Genomic DNA, 21,518 nt, shown 5'->3' with positions numbered 1-21,518 from the left:
CTGAATATATTGCCGACACAGGTTTCAGCCAACCAACCAAGCAAACATAGCCACTCCCGGCTGCGCAAAAGAATACATTTGTTTCACCTAGCTTTTGCTGTATAACAAAACTTATGTTTATCCCTTACGTTTTTATGATTTTGCAGGTTAGCAACTTGGGCTGGGCCCAGCTGGGGCACTTCTTCTTTACACGTCAGCTGGGCTCACTCATGCGTTTGCAGCCAGCCTCGCAGTTTGACAGGTTGGCTGGAGAATGCTGGTCTCAGCTGGCCTTACACGTCTTGGAGGTGGTGCTGGTTGTTAGTTGGGCCATGCGTCTCCAGCAGGTTAGTCCAGGCTTCTTTAACATGGAAGCTGGTCCAAAACTGGGGGAAAAGAGGCAAGCCCCAACATGCAAGGGCTTTTCAGGTTTCTGTTTGCATCACGTTTGCTAATGTCTTATTGGCCAAAGTGAGTCAGACAGCCAGGCCAAAAACTCCGTGTGGAAGGGGTTACATGAGGGCATGATATACATAGTGTCATGGTTCTCTGGGGGCTATTATTGTAACAATTTACCATCGAATTAAGTCAAAAAAAATCTATGGAAAGTGTATTATATCAGGGCTACCTAAATTTGGTCCCAACACAACACTGTATTCTATTTTCCTTGGTCTGATACCTTAGAATCCATCCTCTGTTATACTAGATGGGTTTCTTGTAATATAAATGTAACCAAATCATGTTATTCTTTTGGAGTATAAGCTTTTTGCTCCTGAACAAGACTCTGCCCTTCTCCCCCTGAATATGCTGGGATCTGGAGACTCTGATAAAAGACAGAGTTGGGAGCAAAGGAGCTTAAAATGAATAGGGATCTCCATGCGAGGCAACTGCCTCATATATGGTCATTACAGGTTTTCAAGCAAAGGAAGGCTGGTATCATCAAATAGGAAATAAGAGGCTTATTCCACTATCAAGGGAAGCTCAGGGATACTTTTGGGGTTCAGGATTCTCAGCTTCATCCAAGCCCACTCAAATGTTTACATTCCTAGTCTCACAGTCCTATCCCTTCCAAATTACTGCCTAAACTTTGATGTGTGAGATTTGGCCAGTCTGTGGATGCTTAGTTTGGGTCTGATTTTTTTAGACACGTCTGTCCTAAATGTAGAGGGAATAAGAGATGCTCTTAGGGGCAGACTTAGGAGCCCTCTGATGCTCTGAAGATGATTTGAGCTGAAAGGTCTGAGCTTATTTTCTTCCTGCAAGCACCATAGCACAATCAGAAGTAGCCATCTCACCTTACGTTCCTTACAGTCACCTTCACTACCATAAGGATCACATGCAGCAGTTACTTGATCTCCAAAAGCCAGCTTCCCAGTGGTGCTCAAACCTGGGAAGAATAGATGATAATTTAATAAATCATGATGCCATTACATGCCATAAGTTACCACTTCCCATTTTCCACTGGCAAAGAGCTGAGTTCAAAGTGAATCAGTTCAGAACCCTGGTTTGAAAGTCTGTTTCCTAGGACCACTCCTAGTATCAAATACTGTATCAGCCAGGTCCCAATCAGGAAAATAGGGTGTATTTAATATAAGGAATTGGTTATAAAAATATTAGAAGGCAGAAAGAGCAAAAAGTGATACCGAAGAAACCCAAATGTTAGAGCTGCAGAGAACAGCTACCTTTCTGCTGTCTGCTGCTGCAGACACATTCGGGGAACTGGAAATAGGAAGGAATTCTCCGCCTCCCACATTCTAGTCCCCTAGAGTTCCCCATTTATTGAACAGGAAGCCAGCTGGCAAAGAAGCCTGGTAAATGAGGTTTACTGAATCAGAGCCCTAGCACCAATAGAGCAGAGGAGAGGAAGGTAGGCTTGGAACTTAGAACAGGAGGTAAATAAACACCTGTCCCTGAATCAAAACTTATCTGGGTAATGGAGATGTATTCCTTGAGAGAGGAAAATACAGAGATGATGAATTCTAATTAGACTGTAGCACAAGGAACTTTTTTAAACTTACTGACATCTCACCATGTAACAAGGGCCTATCACATATTTCTTGAACAAGAAAATAGCAATTGGGAACTGCTTTGGCCATGAGTTACAGACAAAATTGATTTATTTTTAAATGCACTTTGTAGAAGAACTTATATCAGTTGTACCATTTGGTTGCAAGTGAAAGAAAACCTGATGCAAACTGGCTTCCGTTAAAAAGCAGAATGTGTCAGCTTATGTTAACTGAAGAGCCAAAGGTGCAGGTGGGCACAGGGGTCCACCCATGTTTGCAGGATTCAGCTTCTTTCCACCATCTCTTCACACGGTTTCCTTTTTGTTGACTCTCCTCCCCTCATGATCACACCCTGGGTGCAGTCGTTGCTAAACCGTCCACGTTCAAATCCACAAGAAAAAAAACGCCATTTTTTCCAGCATTCACAGCAAATTCAGATATGAACTCTGGGCAAGTTACTGTCATGTGCCATCTCCTAAACCAGTCACTGGAAGGAAAAAAGAAGAATATGTGAGTGATGTCTTAATTCTGGAGCTCCACTCAGTACATGTGAACTGAAAGTGGGGAATACGGTAGGTCCCCAGGTTAGGAATGGATGCTGGAGAGGAAACACCAGTGTCCACTATCAAAGCCATTTATTTAATCAGTCAACAGTTGATGAGCTCTTACCCATAAGGCTCTGGGGATTTAAGATGGCTAAATCATGGTCTTTATCTTCAAGGATTTCACCACTAGGCTGGGAAGACAGAGATGAATGTAACCCTGGTGTCTGCTAGATGTTGGGACAGATGCATAAGAATCCTACTGATGTCCTTTGTACTGAGATGTTGAACAGTGTGGGCTTTTCCTGGAATGCACAGCATAAGATGTCCGAAGCTTATTCTAAGAAAGCATTACTATCATATGAGACCCTGGAGGAAAAATACTTCTGAAACATCACATTTTCAAAAGTTGATCATCCTACCTTTCCCGATGGTATACTTCCTACCTACATGGTATTTAGATGTGTTAAAATGCTGGGAAGGGTTTGGACCACATGTTCCCCCTTGCGTTGAGCTTGAAACATTAGATTAACCATGTCATAGTGCCAGTAGCCATCATGAGGTTAATTGTTTATCATTATAGATTTAACTTTCATACCATGTGCCAGACATTGTTCTGATAGCTTGACATGTATCACCTGACTTAAACTTCACAGGTCAATGAAATAGAGAGAACTAATATCTCTAATTTACACACAAGTAAACTAAAGCCCAATAAAATTAAATAAATTGCGCATGTCCCACAGCAGAGTGAGATCTTAAGATTGTGCAAGCCAGCCATGATCCGAGACCTGTAAGACAGTCAAGCTCTCCTCATGTGGTATTTTGAAATTACTTGTATGTTTGGTTTTCTCCAAAAGCCTGCATTGTACCTAGGAACAGGAACTGGATTTTTATTCATTTACGTAGTCCCAGAGCCCAGTACAATACTGGCACATAGAAGATACTTAACAAATACTGCAGAATTGAGTTAAAGGCAAATGCATGGAGTCTAGAAAAGAGAGGCCAGTGTGGAAAAGTGTGGTAGTGAATCCCAAGCACATCCAGCGGAAAGAGGTCCCTGTCCCTCCCGCACATGCATGGCTACCACCTGTCTGTTCTATCCCTCCACTGGTGATAGATGCCTCAGAGTCACATAGCTTGATGACATCAGCCATTAAAACCATTCCAGCCACTCCCCCCCCTTCCCGTTCCATCCTGATTCTCTGGTTACTGAGCAAACTGATTATAATTTGACTTTTCATATAGATTTCCTATGGGAATAGAATGTTCTGAACCACTTTCTGATCTGCATGTTAATGACACTTCTTATTATAGAAAAGTCCTAGGAATTTGGTTAGCACAATCCAATATTTTAGTCTAATTCTGAATGCACTGACAGAATCAATTTTCTGGGCCTTTAAGATAAGACCTCGGTGATGCCAATAAGAAATTTTTTTCTGTAAGGATGCTTATGGTGGCCATCAGCTGCCTCCTATAACATACCTTATCTATAACTGTGTATTCTCAAAAGCAGGCTCCACTTAGGAGAGGCAGACTCAAAGAGAGCAGCATGTTTTCTGCTCAGTTCTGTTTGTTCTATAAAAATTGAATTCCATTTTAAAACAGAACAGCTGCGAGAAGGACAGAGGAAGCCACTAATGGCTGAGATTTTGTGTTGTGCAGGTCGAAGTGGAATATAATTAGGCTGCTGGGCAAATCAGGCAGCAGGCCAGTGTCTCAGTTCCCCTTGCTTTAAAATTAAAAAAATGAAAGGCTCCACTCATGGGTCATTTAAAATTTAAATCAAAACAAAACTTAAGTAGGACTTTTAAATTATTACATTGGCAAAAGCTTTTTTAAATTATAAACACATAATGCTTCAGAACACATTGTTAAATTAGTAGACTCATAAGTTGTTAGTGGTCATATGAATCAATAGTTTTTTTTTTTTGGAAGGTGGTTTGTCTATAGATCAGAGGTCTTACAGTTTATCATACCATTTGTTCAAGAAATTCTACAATATGTAAGTCTACTCTAATCTGAGGAAATAGTAAAATATATATATATACATATATATATATAAAGCTATAGACATGGAGTAGTTCATTGCAAATATATGATTTTTTAAAAAAGTTTTGCCATACACTGAAAGAAAAAAGAAACGTACAAAACTCTATACTTGTTTAGATTACTCTTAAATTTTAAAAAAATGAGCTAAAAAAAAATGCTTGGATATGTAGCAAGAATCATGTCAAGTTTCATACTTTTAACCAAATTACCATTCCAAGGATTTTTTAAAAGGATATCCATAGACAAAGTGAAATAGGTATTATATGAAAAAGTACATTACAGTATTATCTAGATGACCCCAAACTGGAAATAACTTGCCAAACAAAACAGAAGTGAATTAGTCATAGTGATCTGTACTTGCATTACAGACTACTATCTAGTCATAAAAATGACAGTTATAAAGACTATATAGAAATGAAATAATTATGATATAATTTTAAGTAGAAAAATAGTTTCTATATACTGAGCACTGACCATGAGCTGTCACTATGTTGCTCAATTTATTTACAGTATCTCTTTTCTCTACCTACTCATCACAGAACCTTATGAGTAGGTAGAGTGCTATCCTCAGTGACAGATTAAAAAATTGAGACAAAGTTGCTTAGTTGTTTCTCTGAGTTCACAGAGTTCATAAAGCCAGTATTCAAACCTAAGCTGATATCAAAGCCATTACTCCTTATCCAACATGCTATAAAAGCCCTACACACCTGAAGATAATACACAAAGTAAATACAATATACATATGGAGAGAGAGAAAAATCAGAGTGGAGCAATGGTGTGGGGGATCTTATAACAATTGTTTCCTTTCCATTACAATGTTAAGTCCAAACAAACAAAAAGGTAAACAAATAAAATTTTAAAAGTGAGAAAGGAACAAAGGCTGGAAAGAAGTATACTAAAGTATTAATAGGGTTTTGTTAAAGTGGTAGAGTTCAGTGTAATTACCCCCTTTTCTCTATTTTATAAGATTCTTTGGTAATATACAGTACTTTTGTAAAATATCTTAAGTGCTCACTTCAGCAGCACATATGCTAAAATTGGAACAATTCAAAGAAGGTTAGCATGGCCCCAGCACAAGGATAACACACAATTTCATGAAGCATTTCATGTATATGCAGATAGATATAGATATAGATATAGATATAGATATATAGATCTGTCCTCTGTGGTACAGAAACCAGAGCTCTGCAAAGCTTATTGATCATGCAAACACTGTGATGTTCAGAAACAGCAGTGGTACTCCTGGCAGTGTAAGTGTTATGAGGAATACATCATATCTGTCATTTCTTTCAAAAATTCTGGGGGTTAATTTCCATAGACTCTCTTTTCTTTTTTTCCCACAGGTTTGAGAAGAAAACCTAAAAGCTCATCCTCTGTCTTTTTTTTTCTTCCTTCTTCTCCTTTGCTTTCTTAACTGTAAAATTAGTATGGTGATAACAGTAGCCCTCTCTGTTGATGTGATGAGTATATGGGCATTTTTTATTTTCATTATATTCTTCCTGTATTTGAAAGGTTTTGATCTTTAACAATTTTAATCTGAAAAATAACTTTTAAACTTAATGTTTTAAATTATTAAATTTAAATTTAATTCAAAAGATTTTTTAAATATTTTGAAATTTCAGAAATTCAATGTTTATTGAAAATCAAAATGTGGCACAAATACCAAGTATAATGGTGTTTTTGGCAAAATTCTTATATATGCAACTGGTGTTTTTCCCCTTTCTGGTGTAAACTTTCACCTGTGTTTTGAAGAGACTCTAAAGAGAAACTAAAAGGAAAGTTTGCTAAGTGAAAGTTTGAGCAAGTTCTGGGTTGCCAGCATACTGCTTGCTTAATTGAACGTCACGTTGGCCTCTGCACACCATGCATGGCTGGGCTGTGATAGAGCACATGACACACATGTGACAGGACGGGCTGCTCATGTCCTTTCCAAGTAGTGCTCTGGGGAATAGTCCTCAAGAACCACCTTCCTAAGGGCAGAAAACTTAGGGGTGGGGAGCAAGAGGGGTCTTTCCAAAGCACAAAAATGTTTCTGAGTGTTCTAAAAATGAAGAGAAGGAAAGAACAGTGAGTACTAAATGCTAAAATGTGACATTTGAAAGCTGTTAGGAAAAATGCCAGGCTGATAGTCTCCAGCTATATCCCTCAGAGTCAAAATGAAAAGCTCAGGCCCAGGCTGACAGAGGCCCTACTTTTCTGAGTGTTCATCAATGAGATGGGGAATTCATCGGACTACCCCGAAAGCACCTCCTTCCTCTCTGAGCTTCTGCAAGTGAAGGTTTAGTCCCCAGGATCTATCAGATTCTATCTTGGGTGTTTTAATCCCAGTCAGCATTGTATGAGATGTTGTGAGGCATACAAAGTCTATATTAGATATGCTTCACCCTGGGGAATTTGTAGGTAGTGGCAGGAATACATCACACACAGGAAAAGTTATATAAAAAACAAGGCCACAAAGAGTTAACTGTCTTTTTAAATTTTTATTGGAGTATAGTGGCTTTACAATGTTGTATTAGTTTCTTCCGCATGGCAAAGCGAATCAGCTATATGTATACATGTATCCCCTCTTTTTTAGATTTCCTTCCCATTCAGGTCACCACAGAGCATTGAGTAGAGTTCCCTGTGCTATACAGTAGGTTCTCATTAGTTATCTATTTTATACATAGTAGTGTATATATGGCAATCCCAATCCCCCAATTCATCCCACCCCCTCTCCCGCTTGGTAACCATGTTTGTTCTCTACATCTGTGACTCTATTTCTGCTTTGCAAATAACTTCATCTGTACCATTTTGCTAGATTCCACGTGTAAGTGATAATATATGATATTTGTTTTTCTCCTTCTGACATACTTCACTCTGTAATGAGTGGGACTGATCATAAGGCAAAGGAATTCCGAGTGGGTGGAAGCTGCCATGGGAGGGAGAAGCACAAGAGACTGGGGCGGGGGGTGGGAAGGGGAATGAGAAGTGCAGGGGGCCTGGAGGATTTTCATGGATGGGTGGCGAGTAGCTAAGTCATGGGGCCAGGGATGATATTAAAAAACCACCAATTTGCTCAGCCGTGGCACTGGCCAGTCAGAATGGACACTGGTCCAAATGCTGGAGAAGCATCCTGGAAGCTCCTTGCTGAGCCAGGAGTTACTTCTGTGGTTGTTAGATTGTGGCAATATCAGGGGGCTCCTGGAGGAGATGGCCAGTGTGCTGCTGGGGCACTCAGGGTGCTGGAGGCAGTGGCTATTTTCTATTCAGTTCTATCCACGACAATGATGCAGCCATACCTGTGAGTATCTGCTGAAAACCAGCCTTGATTGAGGGCACACGGTATAACAAGAATATTTACAACTTGCTTTTGCATATGGTATTTCATTTGATCTACCTATCTCAGCCTACCTATCTACCTGTCTGTGTATTTGTCTGTTTAATCTTTCTGTCTGTCCGTGAAGGAACGAAAACATAAGCAGAGGTACAGAAGTGAGAATGAAGGTGGCCTTCATTCATCTTTATTTGGTCATTTCATCATTCCTCTAACAAACTGTGTCCCTGGGTGCTAGACACCCAGCTGGACACCAAGTTGAGGAGCCTGTCCAGAGCTGGAATTGTCACATGGAGTGGTGCCACATGCAATGAGCCCCGATGTGTATCCACGGCAGAAACTGACAATGACAACAGAAGGAAACAAGTGAACCCCAACTTGAGTATGGATCCATGTCAGGCGTTGGAGGAGGCAGGTCCAATAGAAGGCAAGGGAAGATCAGAGACCCAGCCATGGTGCTGGGTCAGGAACTGATGACTTGTCAGGCACCGCAAACAGGAGTAGGAAGGAAGCAAATAAAACATAAACCAGTTACACTCAACATTAGTAACAAATCATCATCATCATCATTTAGATTCCTGTGACAAGTTAAAATCTGCAAAGCATTTTTAAAATAAATTTATTTATTTTGTTTTTATTTATTGGCTGTGTTGGGTCTTCGTTATTGCACGCGGGCTTTCTCTAGTTGCAGTGAGCGGGGGCTACTCTTCATCGTGGTGCTCAGGCTTCTCATTGTGGTGGCTTCTCTTGTTGCCGAGCACGGGCTCTAGGCACACGGGCTTCAGTAGTTGCAGCACATTGGCTCATTAGTTGTGGCTCACAGGCTCTAGAGCACAGGCTCAGTAGTTGTGGTGCACGGGCTTCGTTGCTCCGTGGCATGTGGCATCCTCCCGGACCAGGGCTCGAACCCATATCCCCTGCATTGGCAGGTGGATTCTTAACCACTGTGCCACCAGAGAAGCCCATGTAAAGCATTTTTAAATGTCTCTTTATACTGGTTGAACCTTACTAACAGCTAATAACGGGAGTAGGGCAAATACTCCTATTTCACAGATAAAGAAACTTGGGTTTAGAGAAGTTAAATAACTTGCCCAATTTATCCCATTTCTTTTTTAGTAATGTTACCAGTTTGGTAGCTCAGGGAGATGCCAAGGGCACAGAATATCTTGATTTGCATCATAGCACATAACAAAGTGTCACATTTATATGCATGTGAATAAACTGATATGGTTGGGAGAAGAAGTCAGGATGGCAAAGCAACTATTAGGATATTGTCTTCTTTCTGGGGGTTTAATATAAAATAATATGAGTGATAGCATACTCATAAATTACAACTGTGCCACAGCTACAAACGCAAGCTGAACTGAATTGCCAAAAAGCTAAGAAAAATTTCTTTAAGCCCACCAATAGCAGGATATTGTTGAAAACTGGCAACAGATAGTTTTACTCTTCCTACTATGTCTAGACCAGAGTGCACTTAGAATATTTGGTCTATTCTGGGCCCCACTTGTTAATTGGGAAGTTGATATGTGGGAATAGATCTGGAGGAAGCACCCAAGATGGTGATGGGGCTGGAAACCACTGTAGTCTAGGAATACCTAAAAAGTTGGGTGTACTTTTCCTGGAGAAGAATTATCAAGGGAAGACACGCGAGCCAAGATCAGTGGGTACAAGCTACATTGAAGCAGTTTCACCCAGAGCTGGAAAGGACTCACTAACAACTAGAGCTACTCATCAAAGGTTAATCTCCCACTTTGGTGTACCTCAGAGATGGGTACAAGAGTGTAAAGCAAATATATTCCAATAAAGAGTTTAAAAAAAAAAGGTTAATCTCCTAGTTCCTGGAAATATTCACATAGCCTGGAAGTGCCATTTTCCAGGATGCTCTAGAAGGTATTCTTCCCTTAGAAGGTGAATTTATAAGGTGTCCTTCTCACCCTAACATCCTATGATTTCTCAAACTAGTCACTTTATTTCTCTTGTGGGAGGGGAGTTAGAATGAAACGGCTCACAAATTCCCTTCCAGCTCTCCTCTTCTACGAAGTATTTAGTTCTAAAATTTAGCCTCACTCATGTTTCACAGTGATATCAGAGACAGGAATCTTTCATCTTCAGCTTGACTCTCAAGATCTTATCCTCAAATGAACTTTTCTCTACCAACTGAAATAAGTCCTTAAAATCTTCTAGTCAATGTCTCATCAAAAAAGCAAGGTTTCCAAACTTCATTGGCAGCGTTCCTTGATAACTATGTCACCTTGCCATATTCTTTTTTTACTATTATTATTTTTTGCCTAAACTCTATTTTTAAACTCAAACATTCTGCTTTCAACACTCTTTATATCTAAGAACAGAGTGGAGCTAATGTCAGAGGATGAGAAACTTGTAAAGGGTAGCAAATATCTTGACTTTCAACTGGTAGATAATGCCAGGGTTTGAGAAGGGCTGATGTGAAATTCTGGGCTTGACTTCAAGGCGGTAACTAGTAGTCGTAGGAGCATTGCCTTAAAGAGTTGCCTCCAGACGGGATCGGTCACTGTAGGTAAAGTAGGTGGCTGTGTCTGGGTATGTTAAGAGGGATTCTGGGGAGTCCCTACCCTTTCCCCTAAAACCCACCTTCCCCATTGCTCCATCCTTCTGCCTTTAGAAATCATTTCCTTAAGCCCGCAAAGACTTTTTAGACTTTAAAAAGCTCCTTAGGAGCTATTCATTCGCTCAATCAGGGCAGTATACCCAGACTTGAGAGAAAGGGCAATTGTTAGGGTCCAGGGCTATCTTCGGCAGGTGCCGTCATGGGAAAACCAAATTCTTATCCTTTTCCATTTATTTTGCCACTGACTTAGTGTAAGCACTATACTAGGCACTAGGGATACAGAGATAGTAAAACATCATTCCTGTCCTCAAGGGGCTTGCAGGTCACAGCAAAGTCAAGCCTTACTGGTCAAACCTTTGACATAGGTGAAGATATCATATGTAAAAAAGAACAGAAGTCACAAGATGATTAAAATGGGGAGAGCAGCTTGGAGATGTGTGGGTGGAGCAGCCCATGGCGGGGCCTTTACCCTGGTGGTGGTGCTCACCCCTTTACTCACTAAGGGGAGTGGCCAGAAGCTGCTGATTTGGTCAGTGGGGGAGGGAAAAGTAATTCTGTAAGGACTAGAAGGAGGTCAAACACAACCTCTCAGCCAAGTGTTGGGGCCATGAATTTTTGCTGCAAGGTTTTATGATTTCTGGAGGTCATTTACAGAATTAAGTAGGAGTTACTCTAGGCAATACTGGTAAGGGTGAAGAACTAGAATTCTCAGAAATTTTCTCCTGGAGCCTCAGACAGAGGTAGGCAGATGAGAGAAATAGTGCATTGTGGTGGTTCCCAGACTTTTTCAGACTTTTTTTTTTAACTTTTTTTAAAAATAAATTTATTTATCTATTTATTTATTTTTATTTATTGGCTGCGTTGGGCCTTTGTTGCTGCACTCGGGCCTTCTGTAATTGCGGCGAGCAGGGGCTACTCTTTGCTGTGGTGCGCAGGCTTCTCATTGCTGTGGCTTCTTGTTGCAGAGCACAGGCTCTAGGCGGGCGGGCTTCAGTAGTTGCAGAGCATGGGCTCAGTAGTTGTGGCGCATGAGCTTAGTTGCTCCACGTCATGTGGGATCTTCCTGAACCAGAGATCGAATCTGTGTCCCCTGCATTGGCAGGCGGATTCTTAACCACTGTGCTACCAGGGAAGCCCAGCTCTCAGACTTTTAACCTCAAAACACTGAAAGATAATTCAACACTCTCCATTAGTCACAGTAGCTGACTTGTGCAGACATTCACAACTATTAGGGGTACCTGGCAGAAAACCGTGGAGAAGCAGGAAATGGGAAGTAATTTCATACGTTGCCTAGTTGAGTCTATATGTTCCCACATGGCAGCAGGATAGGAACTGAGGGAGAGATACCCTTCCTTTGAGATGACGGTAGTGAGATGTTATGGAGAGTCCAGTTTGATATTTTTCTTTTATGCACTGTGTTTTCTTTTTCCTTTCTCCTTCAGTAAAGTTATGTTAAATGTTGCAGCCTGTTCTCCATTGTGGGGGATTATGAGATGGGCTATGCTTGCAGCTCCAGGTGGTTGACAGAAATAAGCATTCCTTGGAAATTCCCAGAAGTTTCGGGGGAAGAGAAATGAGAGACTGGCTTTCTTGCAGTCACGTGAGAGTGAATCTCAGAGTTATTTGGGGATTTATTAGAGGTGTGGTTCTCTGAAGGCCAGACACCTCTGTTGCACGTTTGTCCTTGTGGGCAGCTTGAATGGTTCCCACAAAGTGACTGGACACACTCCCATGAGAGCAAGCCACTGGGCACAGTTTCCAAGAGCATCGAGCCAGAGCAGCTCACTCTCCACTAACTCAAATAACGTGAAACCAGCAAGTTACTTTACATGCTGGGGTACAAATGTCCTGAGCATGTGGACTAGAGATTGCCAATCCAAGGCTATTTCCTTTTTAGTCCTCTCTTTTCCTTTCTTACCTGCCATCCATGCTTCTCCCAAGCTCCCTCTTGGGCCCTGTTGCCCAAGTGAAAGCAAAGAAGAAATTAACATATATGGAAATCTGCTGTGGTAGGCACTGTGTGGGCTGTTCTGCATAAATTATATCATTTAGCTCCTTACAACGATTCGGCAAGAGGGATAAGATTATCCCCTTTCTCTGATGAGAAATGAAAGCTGAGAGTCCTATGTCCAAAGTAACATAACCAGCAAGTAGGTAACAGTCCTGCGGTCCAGATACAGGTTTATGTAACTACAAAGTTCTTTGCACCAACCACAAAGGAAAATGTACGTTGGGAGCGAAACATAATTTAAAAAGAAAATGTATTGGGAGAAATGCTTTCTGCTTCCAAGCAGACGTAAGTAATTGCCCGTCAGTGCACACTGACCTCCAGTTGTAACTGAAACCCGAGATGCAGGGGGCCCAGGCTCAGACACTTCCTCTACCCTTAGAAAACTGCCACAGAGGAAAAAGAAGTGGTGAACGGCAGTTTCAGGAAGATCATGACAAAGCCAACTAACCTTTCTTGGGTGATAGCAGTAAAGGGGCCATATCTATCTGTCCTAGGAAATCAAACAGTTGCCTGGAAGGTTAATATAAGTCTGTTGTTTAAAACACAGTTGTTTTATACATCTGGCCCCCAAAGTTTAAGCTTAAAAAAATATCCCTCATTCAAGCAAAATCATGCTGACATATAAAGGCACACCTGTGGTCCACAGTTTGATCATTCATAGCCCTCGTACAAAGCACTGACCACACAGGCCTTTGCAGACCAGTAATAGCTGGTGAGGGGGACCCAGATACATGGATCACACTTCCAGGAACACTGATACTTTCACTTTCAGTGACAACAGCCTTACCATGGGTTACTTCTAAGATAAATCCAACCATTTGAACCTCAATGTGGTCTCCACCTATCAAATGATTGCAAATTATTTTTCTTCTCTTTCTGCCTTTTTTTTTTTTTTTTAACTCAAGCAACCTGTGGGGCTGCTTAAAACAGTCCTTAGTTCCTGTAGACTTTCTGAAGGAAATGAGAGGCATTTGGAGGTCCAGATTATATTTTCTTTCCAGTGATTGCTGTATAAATCTAAGACTGTTATTTTTATCATCTCAAAGATTAAAGTTGTCTCTGGCAGCACAAGGGTAGAATCTCAATGTTTTTATGTTTCTTCCCCTGTTTTTCCCCTCTCCTGGTCCTGTACCCACACATAGAGAGAACACACAAGCAGAGCCATTTACTCACAGAAAGCATCAAAAACTGGTCTTTTTATAGTTTTATTGTGGAATCTGTTTAAAAACCAAACCAGACGCCACATACCACCCACTTTACTTTTCCTCTGTCATCCCTGTTTTGTGGAAACATGGTTTTCTATCACAGAATGATGACACTATTACCTTAAGGGGTTTCTATGATGAATTCCCAGAAAGAGTTTGGGGAAAAAGTTTTATTTCTCTTTTGCTTCCCCCAACCCAAAGGTCCCTTCTGTGCACCTCAAACTCTTCGACCTACTCTTCTTTTGAGGGGAAATTAGTCAATGGCTCATATGGGTATATCCCAGCTCTGACCTCAGTGGCTTATCAAAACCAGACACATTCCCTCACTCAGTCAAGTCCAATAATGATCTTCCACAGATGCTGAAGCCCCCCTTGAACTTGGATTATTCCCCCTTAGGATTCTCCTTGGAGAAAAAGAATCAGGAAAGCCATAGGCAGAGGGTTGAGCAGAGAATAGAAACCCCAGAGCCTTCCAGCTTCAACTGTTCCTACTGCCCTGTTGAACCACTTGGGGTTGGAGAGGAAGAAGATCAGGGAAGAGAGTAGCTTTTAGAGGGATCTCTCAAGAGATCTGAAAGTGTGCAGAAAGCCCTGCAGTTACTAGGAAAATGGAGATATCAGTGCCTGACAAACAATAGGTGTTCAATATTTACACTAACTCAATGGCTGAATGAATAAATGGGCAAAAGGGAAGGAGCAGAAGAGAAAAGGGTGAAGCAGAGCTTCACAGATGACTTTCATCTGCCTTTCTTCCTGGGATCTTTTTTATGGTTGTTTTTGGTTTTGTTTTCCAGTTGCTCCAGGATGGTCCTCAGGCACCATCTCCAGGCCGAAGGCACCTCCATCACTTCACCTTTCCAACCTTAGTGACTGCTAGACTATGAGTTCTTCACCTCCCAAGTGGAGGCTTAAGATAAGGAAGGCTGGATAGTAAGGAAAAAGGGAGGAAAGGGAAGCACAAGCAGAGGAATCTGCCTTCTCTTCCTTCTGTTTTAATTTGCTGGTGGTTATGGGGTTAATTTCCTTGAGCCTCTGTCACTGAGACACCCTGAAGGTAGATCTATTGAAGGTAGATTTGTGAAAACATAAGGAAAACACCATGTTTGGTAATATCTAGAGAATATGCCTTCAAAGCAAACCCCTAGTTCTCATCAGCTCTCACCTAAACCACTGCTATTCAGACTTTAATGTGCACATGAACCACCTTATTAAATATTGAGCTTATTACAATGCACGTTCAGATTCAGTAGGTCTTACGGGGGGGCCCAAGATTCTGCACTTCTAAAAGTTGCCTGGTCAAGCCAAAGCTGCCCTGTGGAGCAGTCTAGAAATTTGAGTAGCAAGGACCTAGAGCATTGCTATAGTGTCGTCCAGCTTCAATTCTTGCCAAATCTCTCCCACCCGCATCCCTCTGCTCACCATCACCAGTGACTCACAGAGCCTCAAACATGCCATGCTCTTCAAACCTGTGTGGCTTTGTACATCTTCCCTCTGCCCTTCACCCCCCTTCACTGGGTGAGCTTCTTCATGTCTCAGCTCACATGTAACCTATTCTAGGCAACTTCCCCCGGCTCCCCATCCTACCAGATGGTCAAGCCCTCTCTGCTCTGTGCTCACCACACTGGACTATAGCATGCTGTTTCCATGTCCAGGGCTATTGTATAGGGTTGCTCAGGTTGTGCCCAGGGACAAGGGTCCCTGGTCAAAAAGGAAAGAGGGGACTGAAATCCATCCTCCTCTCTACTTGCCACATTGGTGGAGCCCTGGTGCAGAGCTGCCTCTACCAGGAGGGACGGATGACTTTTTCTAATTCACACAAAGGCAACATACGGGCTAATTTTCTGTCTTTTCTACCAGATGTGGGGTCCTTGAGGAAGGAATCAAGTCTCACTCATCTTGATGTTATCTCCTAGCATAGTGCCCATCACAATTCAGTGTTCATGGAAATGTGTGCTGAATGGATACATGATGAGAAAAAGAAATGAAGAATTACTGAGAGCAATGCACAGATAATAATTTCATTCAGTTCTAAAGGTAAATTAACTGAATTGTAAGCAAGGGGTCTGGGATTTGCTAATGTGCTACTAAAAAGGCAAGGTCTTCAAAACCCCATTTTCCCAAAGGGATTACAACAGCTATTAGTGAAAAGATGTAAAGCCTACAGGCAGCACCTTTAGAAGACTCAACAGAACCAGCAAAGAAATAGGCTGACCAGAATCAATACTAAATTGTCATGTCTTTTCAGATCTAGGGGAAGATGAGGGAGATTCTGAGGATATTATTTGGTCATAAGATTTAGAGGCTACTAAAATCAGCAAAAAGGTCCTGAGAAGAGGAAGAGGTGATAACAAAACATGTATTTACATAGAAGGGCCCAAGTCAGAAACAAAACAGAATGTGTTGGATTGTGAAAATGAGGTTCCCGTGACTGCTAAGGGCCTTGAGAAAGGCACAGCCCTGATGGAAAAAGTCTTGGTACAAATCTTTTAAATGGGGTTCGTTTGATCTGCTTTGCATGAGTTCCTCAGCTGTTTCCCACAAGTGTCTCTCTGACAAGACTGTAAGCTCCCAGAAGCTGGGCAAGGCTTAGATACCTTTTATCTTCCTGAGGGGTGGGATACTCTGTGAAATGAAGTAGGTGTTGGTTTTGCAGGGAGTTTACAGCTGTCATTGACGAGAAAATAAGGAAGTGCAAAGAGCTAATCATCCTTAGGAGAGACATCCAGAATTTCACCTCAGCACTGAGAAAGAGGTTCCTTTGAGAAACGTCCTGACACCTTGCAAAAACCCAACCTGGGCTTTGCCTTCTTACATCATCTTGTTCTCATTAAGGCCAGTTTCTGAAGATACAACTGTGCTTCTGCAGTAAGGGGAACTAAGAATTTTGAATACTGTATGCTCCTGTGTTTCTTCAAGATAAAATGTAATTCAAAACAAAATCTAGATTAAACACACACACACACACAAAGGAAAGTAGGCTAAGATCGCCAAACTTACATTTACCTCTTACCAAAATTTAATCCCAGATCTCCAACAAACAATTGGGAGGTGTTTGAGAGCATTTGGGGCCTTATCTTTTCATCTAAGGGACTTTCTGGTCTAGTTATCTACGGCCAGCATTTGTGATCAAGATGGTAAGGAGTCATTATCAAAAAGAAGAGAAATGAAGTCTTTCTGACACATCATCGTCATGAGACTTACCACTGACAACTGCCCAGGGCCCACTGGACTGTGCTGGAGTCAAGAATTGCGTAATTGCAAAGTTTTCTCTTTTTAAGGCAATAAAAAATGCTGACTTCACGTCCTTATTCCCTGGCTCATTTCTAGAAGGAAGGCAAATTAGTTAATTTTTTTTTCATAAGAAAATAGGCCAAATAGCAAATACTCATTTTAAAAAGGCTTTCAATTATTTAAAAATGCATTCTCAGTTTAGAAAGAATTTTAAAGCATGAGAAGTCCAAGAGAAAAAAAAAAGGATCCCTCCAAGTGCCACCAACTAGCACAAACTTACCAATGTCTTACTGTAGCTTTTTAAGTCATAATCAACTCATAGAGATAATCAACTGTGTTCATACATTCACTAAGGTGAACCAAAGGCAGGCTATGCTCTTACACTCTGAGGATCAGTGGGGATCAGTGGAAATGTGCAAGTAAAATAACATGGAAATCTTAAATGTCAAATTGAAAAATTAAGAAAATATATGAACATAAATCACTTCTTTCATGGTTGAGAGTGCAGATCTGCTGATCTGTCACATGGCTTTTTTTTTTTTTTTTAACCAGACAGAAAAGCTTTTGGCATTCTTGTTTGCTGTTTCTACATCTCAGAGAAAAGCTGAAAGCACCTTCTCAGATACTGGCTGGCACACACGAAAAAACTCCATTCAGGAAAGTTAGAGAAATCCCAGAATGTTATTTATCAAGCAATTTAGATGTATCCTTTTGAAAAAGATTGACTCTGGAAATTTTATTACTTAGAATGTCACTTATAAGACATTTCTTCTGAGTGTCTATAACATTTTTACTTCTTATAATAGTTCTTTTTGCTCGGGTTCTTTACTCAGTTCTCAGGAGAAACCTGAAGTAACCTAACTCCTTTGGATACCACATAATAGGCTGCTGAATTTCTTACTCTGTGATATGGAATTGCTTTCAAGCTGAGCTCTGAAGCTGCAAACTTCAAACTTTATTTTTAACTTTTAATTTTATATTGGAGTATAGTTGATTAACAATGTTGTGTTAGTTTCAGGTGTACAGCAAAAGTGATTCAGTTATACATATACATGTATCTATTCTTTTTCAAATTCTTTTCCCATTCAGGTTGTTACATAATATTGAGCAGAGTTCCCTGTGCTGCACAGTAGGTGCTTGTTGGCTATCCATTTTAAATCTAGCAGTGCGTACATGGCAATCCCAGACTCCCTAACTATCCCTCCCCCCAACAAACTTTGATTTAAGCACCAAAAATGTTTGGGTCAATATGTGTGGCTTGGCATATAAAATAACAGCAACAACAGCCACCACAAAGTTCTTACCATATGTCAGGAACTATTCTTTTTGCTTTACAGCTACAAACTCATTTAAGCTTCATAATAAAATCCTCACAATCATCCTATGAGCTGGATACTATTATTATCCCCATTTTACACGTGAGGAACAGAAAGCAATTTGCCCAAAGTCACAGAGCTGTTAAGTGGCAAAGCTGTGCTAGAAACCTGGCTGTCTGTCCCAGAGTCCACACCATTAATCCCTGTACTTGATTGTCTCAACTAGCAATCTACTCGCCCAGTTGAAAAATCACATTGGCTCCTCCTAGCCACCCTCCTCCAACATTATACCCACCTGAGTAACTGAATGCCAAGTTCAATATGGCTGCATTCTCTAACAACTCCCTTTCCCAAGGTCCACAGGAGAAGCTGGCTCTTTGCCGAGAAGCCTATTCATTCCCTATCTGAAGGGGCTTAATAGAGACTAACTCTGTGCTACTGGGCAGAGGAAGACGCGTTTTCTTGTTCATTTAGCATGAAGAGTCTCTTAAACTGAAGGGTTTCCTTCCCCCTCCCTCTGCTGCTGCTAGCTACAGGTGAGAAAGTCTCCTGGGTATCAGTTTCACATGATCTGCCTCAAATAAAGACAGGTCACGTGCTCCCACAGAAGGCAGCAACTTTTCACCTCAGCTTTACTGCTAACTGCAGGTTTTCGTCTACAGAAAGAGTCTAAGGGAAATGAGCAGGAATTATGAAAACCGTGCTAGTTGGTGACGTAGATAAACCTCATTGGCTTTCATTTTCTCAGCTGGAGTGCAACTAACATGATTAGTACCAAGAAAGAAGCCCTCAAGTTATTGTATTAACCATTCTCTTCTTTAGATGAGACAACATAAAACCTTGGGATGGTAGAGCTGGAACTCAAGCTCAACATCATCCCCCACGTTTTACAGATAAGGAAACTGAGACCCATAGGGGACTCCCTGTGTGCTCATGATAACAAAACTAATTTGTGACTTAAAAATATGTATTTCCTTTTTTGGATTATTTTCTTTTAAAAAAAGAAAAGAATAGAAATGAATTAGCCTTGTCTGGTTCTAGAAATGGCTCATGGCATAAGGCTCATGACACGAAGTTAGCATTTTATTGCCTTACACGGAGGAAATTGCAGTTACTACCCCCCATCCCAAAATGGGTCATTCTAGGCCCTGGGGGGCTTGTGTATTGGCATGAAAAAGGAGAAGTGTCTAGTCTTTAGTCTCTAAGCTACTATGCCTCTCACTATCCATTGCTGGCTCGTCCTTTAGCATCTGTTGGGCCCTTTTGCCCTTTGCAGGATACCGAGATGCTCCCACAATGGTTCTCTCTTTTGATCACAGGCCTGCCACAAAGGATTCTTGCCACTGTTCTTGGGACTGAAGTGTTCAGGCCACGCTACCACAGGCATCCATCCAAACTTCCCCCACCAGAGGTCTCATCCTCTTTGGAGTACTGTGCAAAATTGCAGTCAGATCCCCAGCCCTTATAGGACTTACTGCAAATCTCCTTTTCCCAATTCCCTATCCATGCCAGGTCAGGACACTTCCTTTTCCCCTCCTCATGCAAAACTCTAGTTCTTACCACTCCAGAGGTTTTCTAAAGCAAGGGTTATAATGCGTCCCTGAGACTAGAAAACTCTGACCTCCTAGAGCAGAAAACAAGATCCCTGTTATCCTAAACCAATTTTTTGTGTGTTTAATGTCTCTCACTGCAGGTTATAAATTTCATGAATTGAGGATTAAGATTAGGTTAAAATTACAGTGATATTTAGGATTCATCTGTCTTGTTCACTTTTGCATCCCCTCTGCCCGCTCAAGGCCTGGTAAATAATGGTCATTCAATACATATTTTCAGAGGGAAGAAAGGGAGGGAGCAGGGAAGGGAGGAAGGGAAGGGAAAGAGAGAGGGAGAGGGCTGATTATAGCGGCCCATTGAAATAACAAGAGTCTGATTTAAGGTGGTCTTAGAGGACACAGACAGGAAGGGGTGGGAATGAGGTTGAAAACTGTCAAGAAGAAATAATTTACAGGGTCTGATAAATTTGCCATGAAATATGTGAGATGCAGCAGTCACGGATGATTCTGAAATTTTTTATTTGCCTTACCTAAATGTGCTGTGGGCTGTGAGGGAAAAACGGTTTTGTCGGTAAGGAGTGGAGGTTGGTGGAGGACTTGTGAACAGTGAGTCTAGTTTGGAAATGGCAAGGTGTCTGGGGAAGATGTCCAGCAGGCAGAGAAATCTGTGGGTCTCACTGTTTTAAGTACATGTGAACAGGAAAACCAAAATCAAATTGTGAGGTGGGCAAAGTTATCTTTAGAAAGTACCTTCTCTTTTAAGACCCACTTCAGGCCCCAAGTTCTCTAATTTTTTGCCTGTTTTTCTTCATCTACATCTGCTTTTAAGAAGTGCTCTGATAATCTCAGATAATCTCAGTTTAGAAGATAAACTACTGATGAGATGCAATGAGTAGCCCTTTCAGGCTGTACTGGAATGCTCACGGAGCACAGCCTCAAAGGAAAGGAATGATAACAACACTAGGAGGAGCGGGTGTTTACGTGGCTGTCCGTACACGCCGGGCACTGTACCACGCAGTTCATGCTCTCGGCAGCACCGTGAGGTAGCAATCATTTTAGAGCTGACAACACTGAGACGCGGAGAGGCTAAGTGACTTGTCCAAGGTCACACAGCCTATTAGTACTGAAGCAGGAAACATACCCTGGTGTTGTGGCTCTGGTGTCTATTCTCGTAACCACTACCCTGGGAATGAAAGTATAGGGTGGAAATTTAAGAAGAGTGGAAATGTGCAGTAAATTTTGTGGGGGGACCCGAGCGAGATTCAGATCCCATTGTGCGAGGTCACTGCAGTTTCATCCTACAAACTGATGACCATGATGGTGTGGGCTCTGCCAAGAATTAAGCTTAGGCAATGTACCATACTTAATTCCTTTCAGTTTCATTTTCCTCATAGGGTAAATAAGGAGAAATGACTCACGTAAAAGGTTATTCCTTAAAGCTGAGTTTGTAATAGCAGATAACTGGAAAGAACCTAAGTGTCTATTGAGAGGAGACTGGCTGAAAAAAGGATTGTACACCTATAAAATGGAATATGACGCAGCCATAAAGAGGAGTACGGTAGAGCTCTACATACTGCTATAGAGTTGTTCCTAGGATATGTTGTTATAGAACTAGGTATAGAGTATGCTACCATTTGAGTAAATAAGGGTGATAGGAATATATGTATATACTCTTTTATGTTTGTATGTGCACACACCCAGGAAACCTATAGAATTGGTT

The 21,518-nt window shown here is 41.4% G+C and overlaps 1 protein-coding gene, 1 long non-coding RNA gene and 1 other non-coding gene across 6 annotated transcripts in view; 2 read left to right on the top strand and 1 right to left on the bottom strand.

Annotated features, from left to right (window-relative positions):
* Positions 1 to 21,518, bottom strand: part of LOC130846339 (uncharacterized) — a 43,213-nt gene that overhangs the window by 4,113 nt on the left and 17,582 nt on the right. For 3 of the 4 annotated variants that reach the window (XR_009051550.1, XR_009051549.1, XR_009051548.1), the window contains 2 exons: positions 1,275 to 1,366; positions 129 to 365 (listed from right to left, as the gene is read on the bottom strand). This is a non-coding gene — a long non-coding RNA (uncharacterized LOC130846339). Of the gene's footprint in view, positions 1 to 128; positions 366 to 1,274; positions 1,367 to 2,139; positions 2,450 to 21,518 lie in introns of those variants that run through there. The other variant, XR_009051547.1, reaches the window with a different exon arrangement.
* Positions 1 to 21,518, top strand: part of PDCD1LG2 (programmed cell death 1 ligand 2) — a 93,402-nt gene that overhangs the window by 61,476 nt on the left and 10,408 nt on the right. The window lies entirely within an intron of this gene.
* On the top strand, positions 5,587 to 5,693 carry LOC130847288 (U6 spliceosomal RNA). The gene has a single exon (XR_009052066.1). It is a non-coding gene; the product is annotated as a U6 spliceosomal RNA (small nuclear RNA).

Source organism: Hippopotamus amphibius, chromosome 2 (assembly GCF_030028045.1).
Source record: "Hippopotamus amphibius kiboko isolate mHipAmp2 chromosome 2, mHipAmp2.hap2, whole genome shotgun sequence".
Taxonomy (NCBI): Eukaryota; Metazoa; Chordata; class Mammalia; order Artiodactyla; family Hippopotamidae; genus Hippopotamus; species Hippopotamus amphibius.
This window is presented reverse-complemented; position numbering and strand designations above follow the sequence as displayed.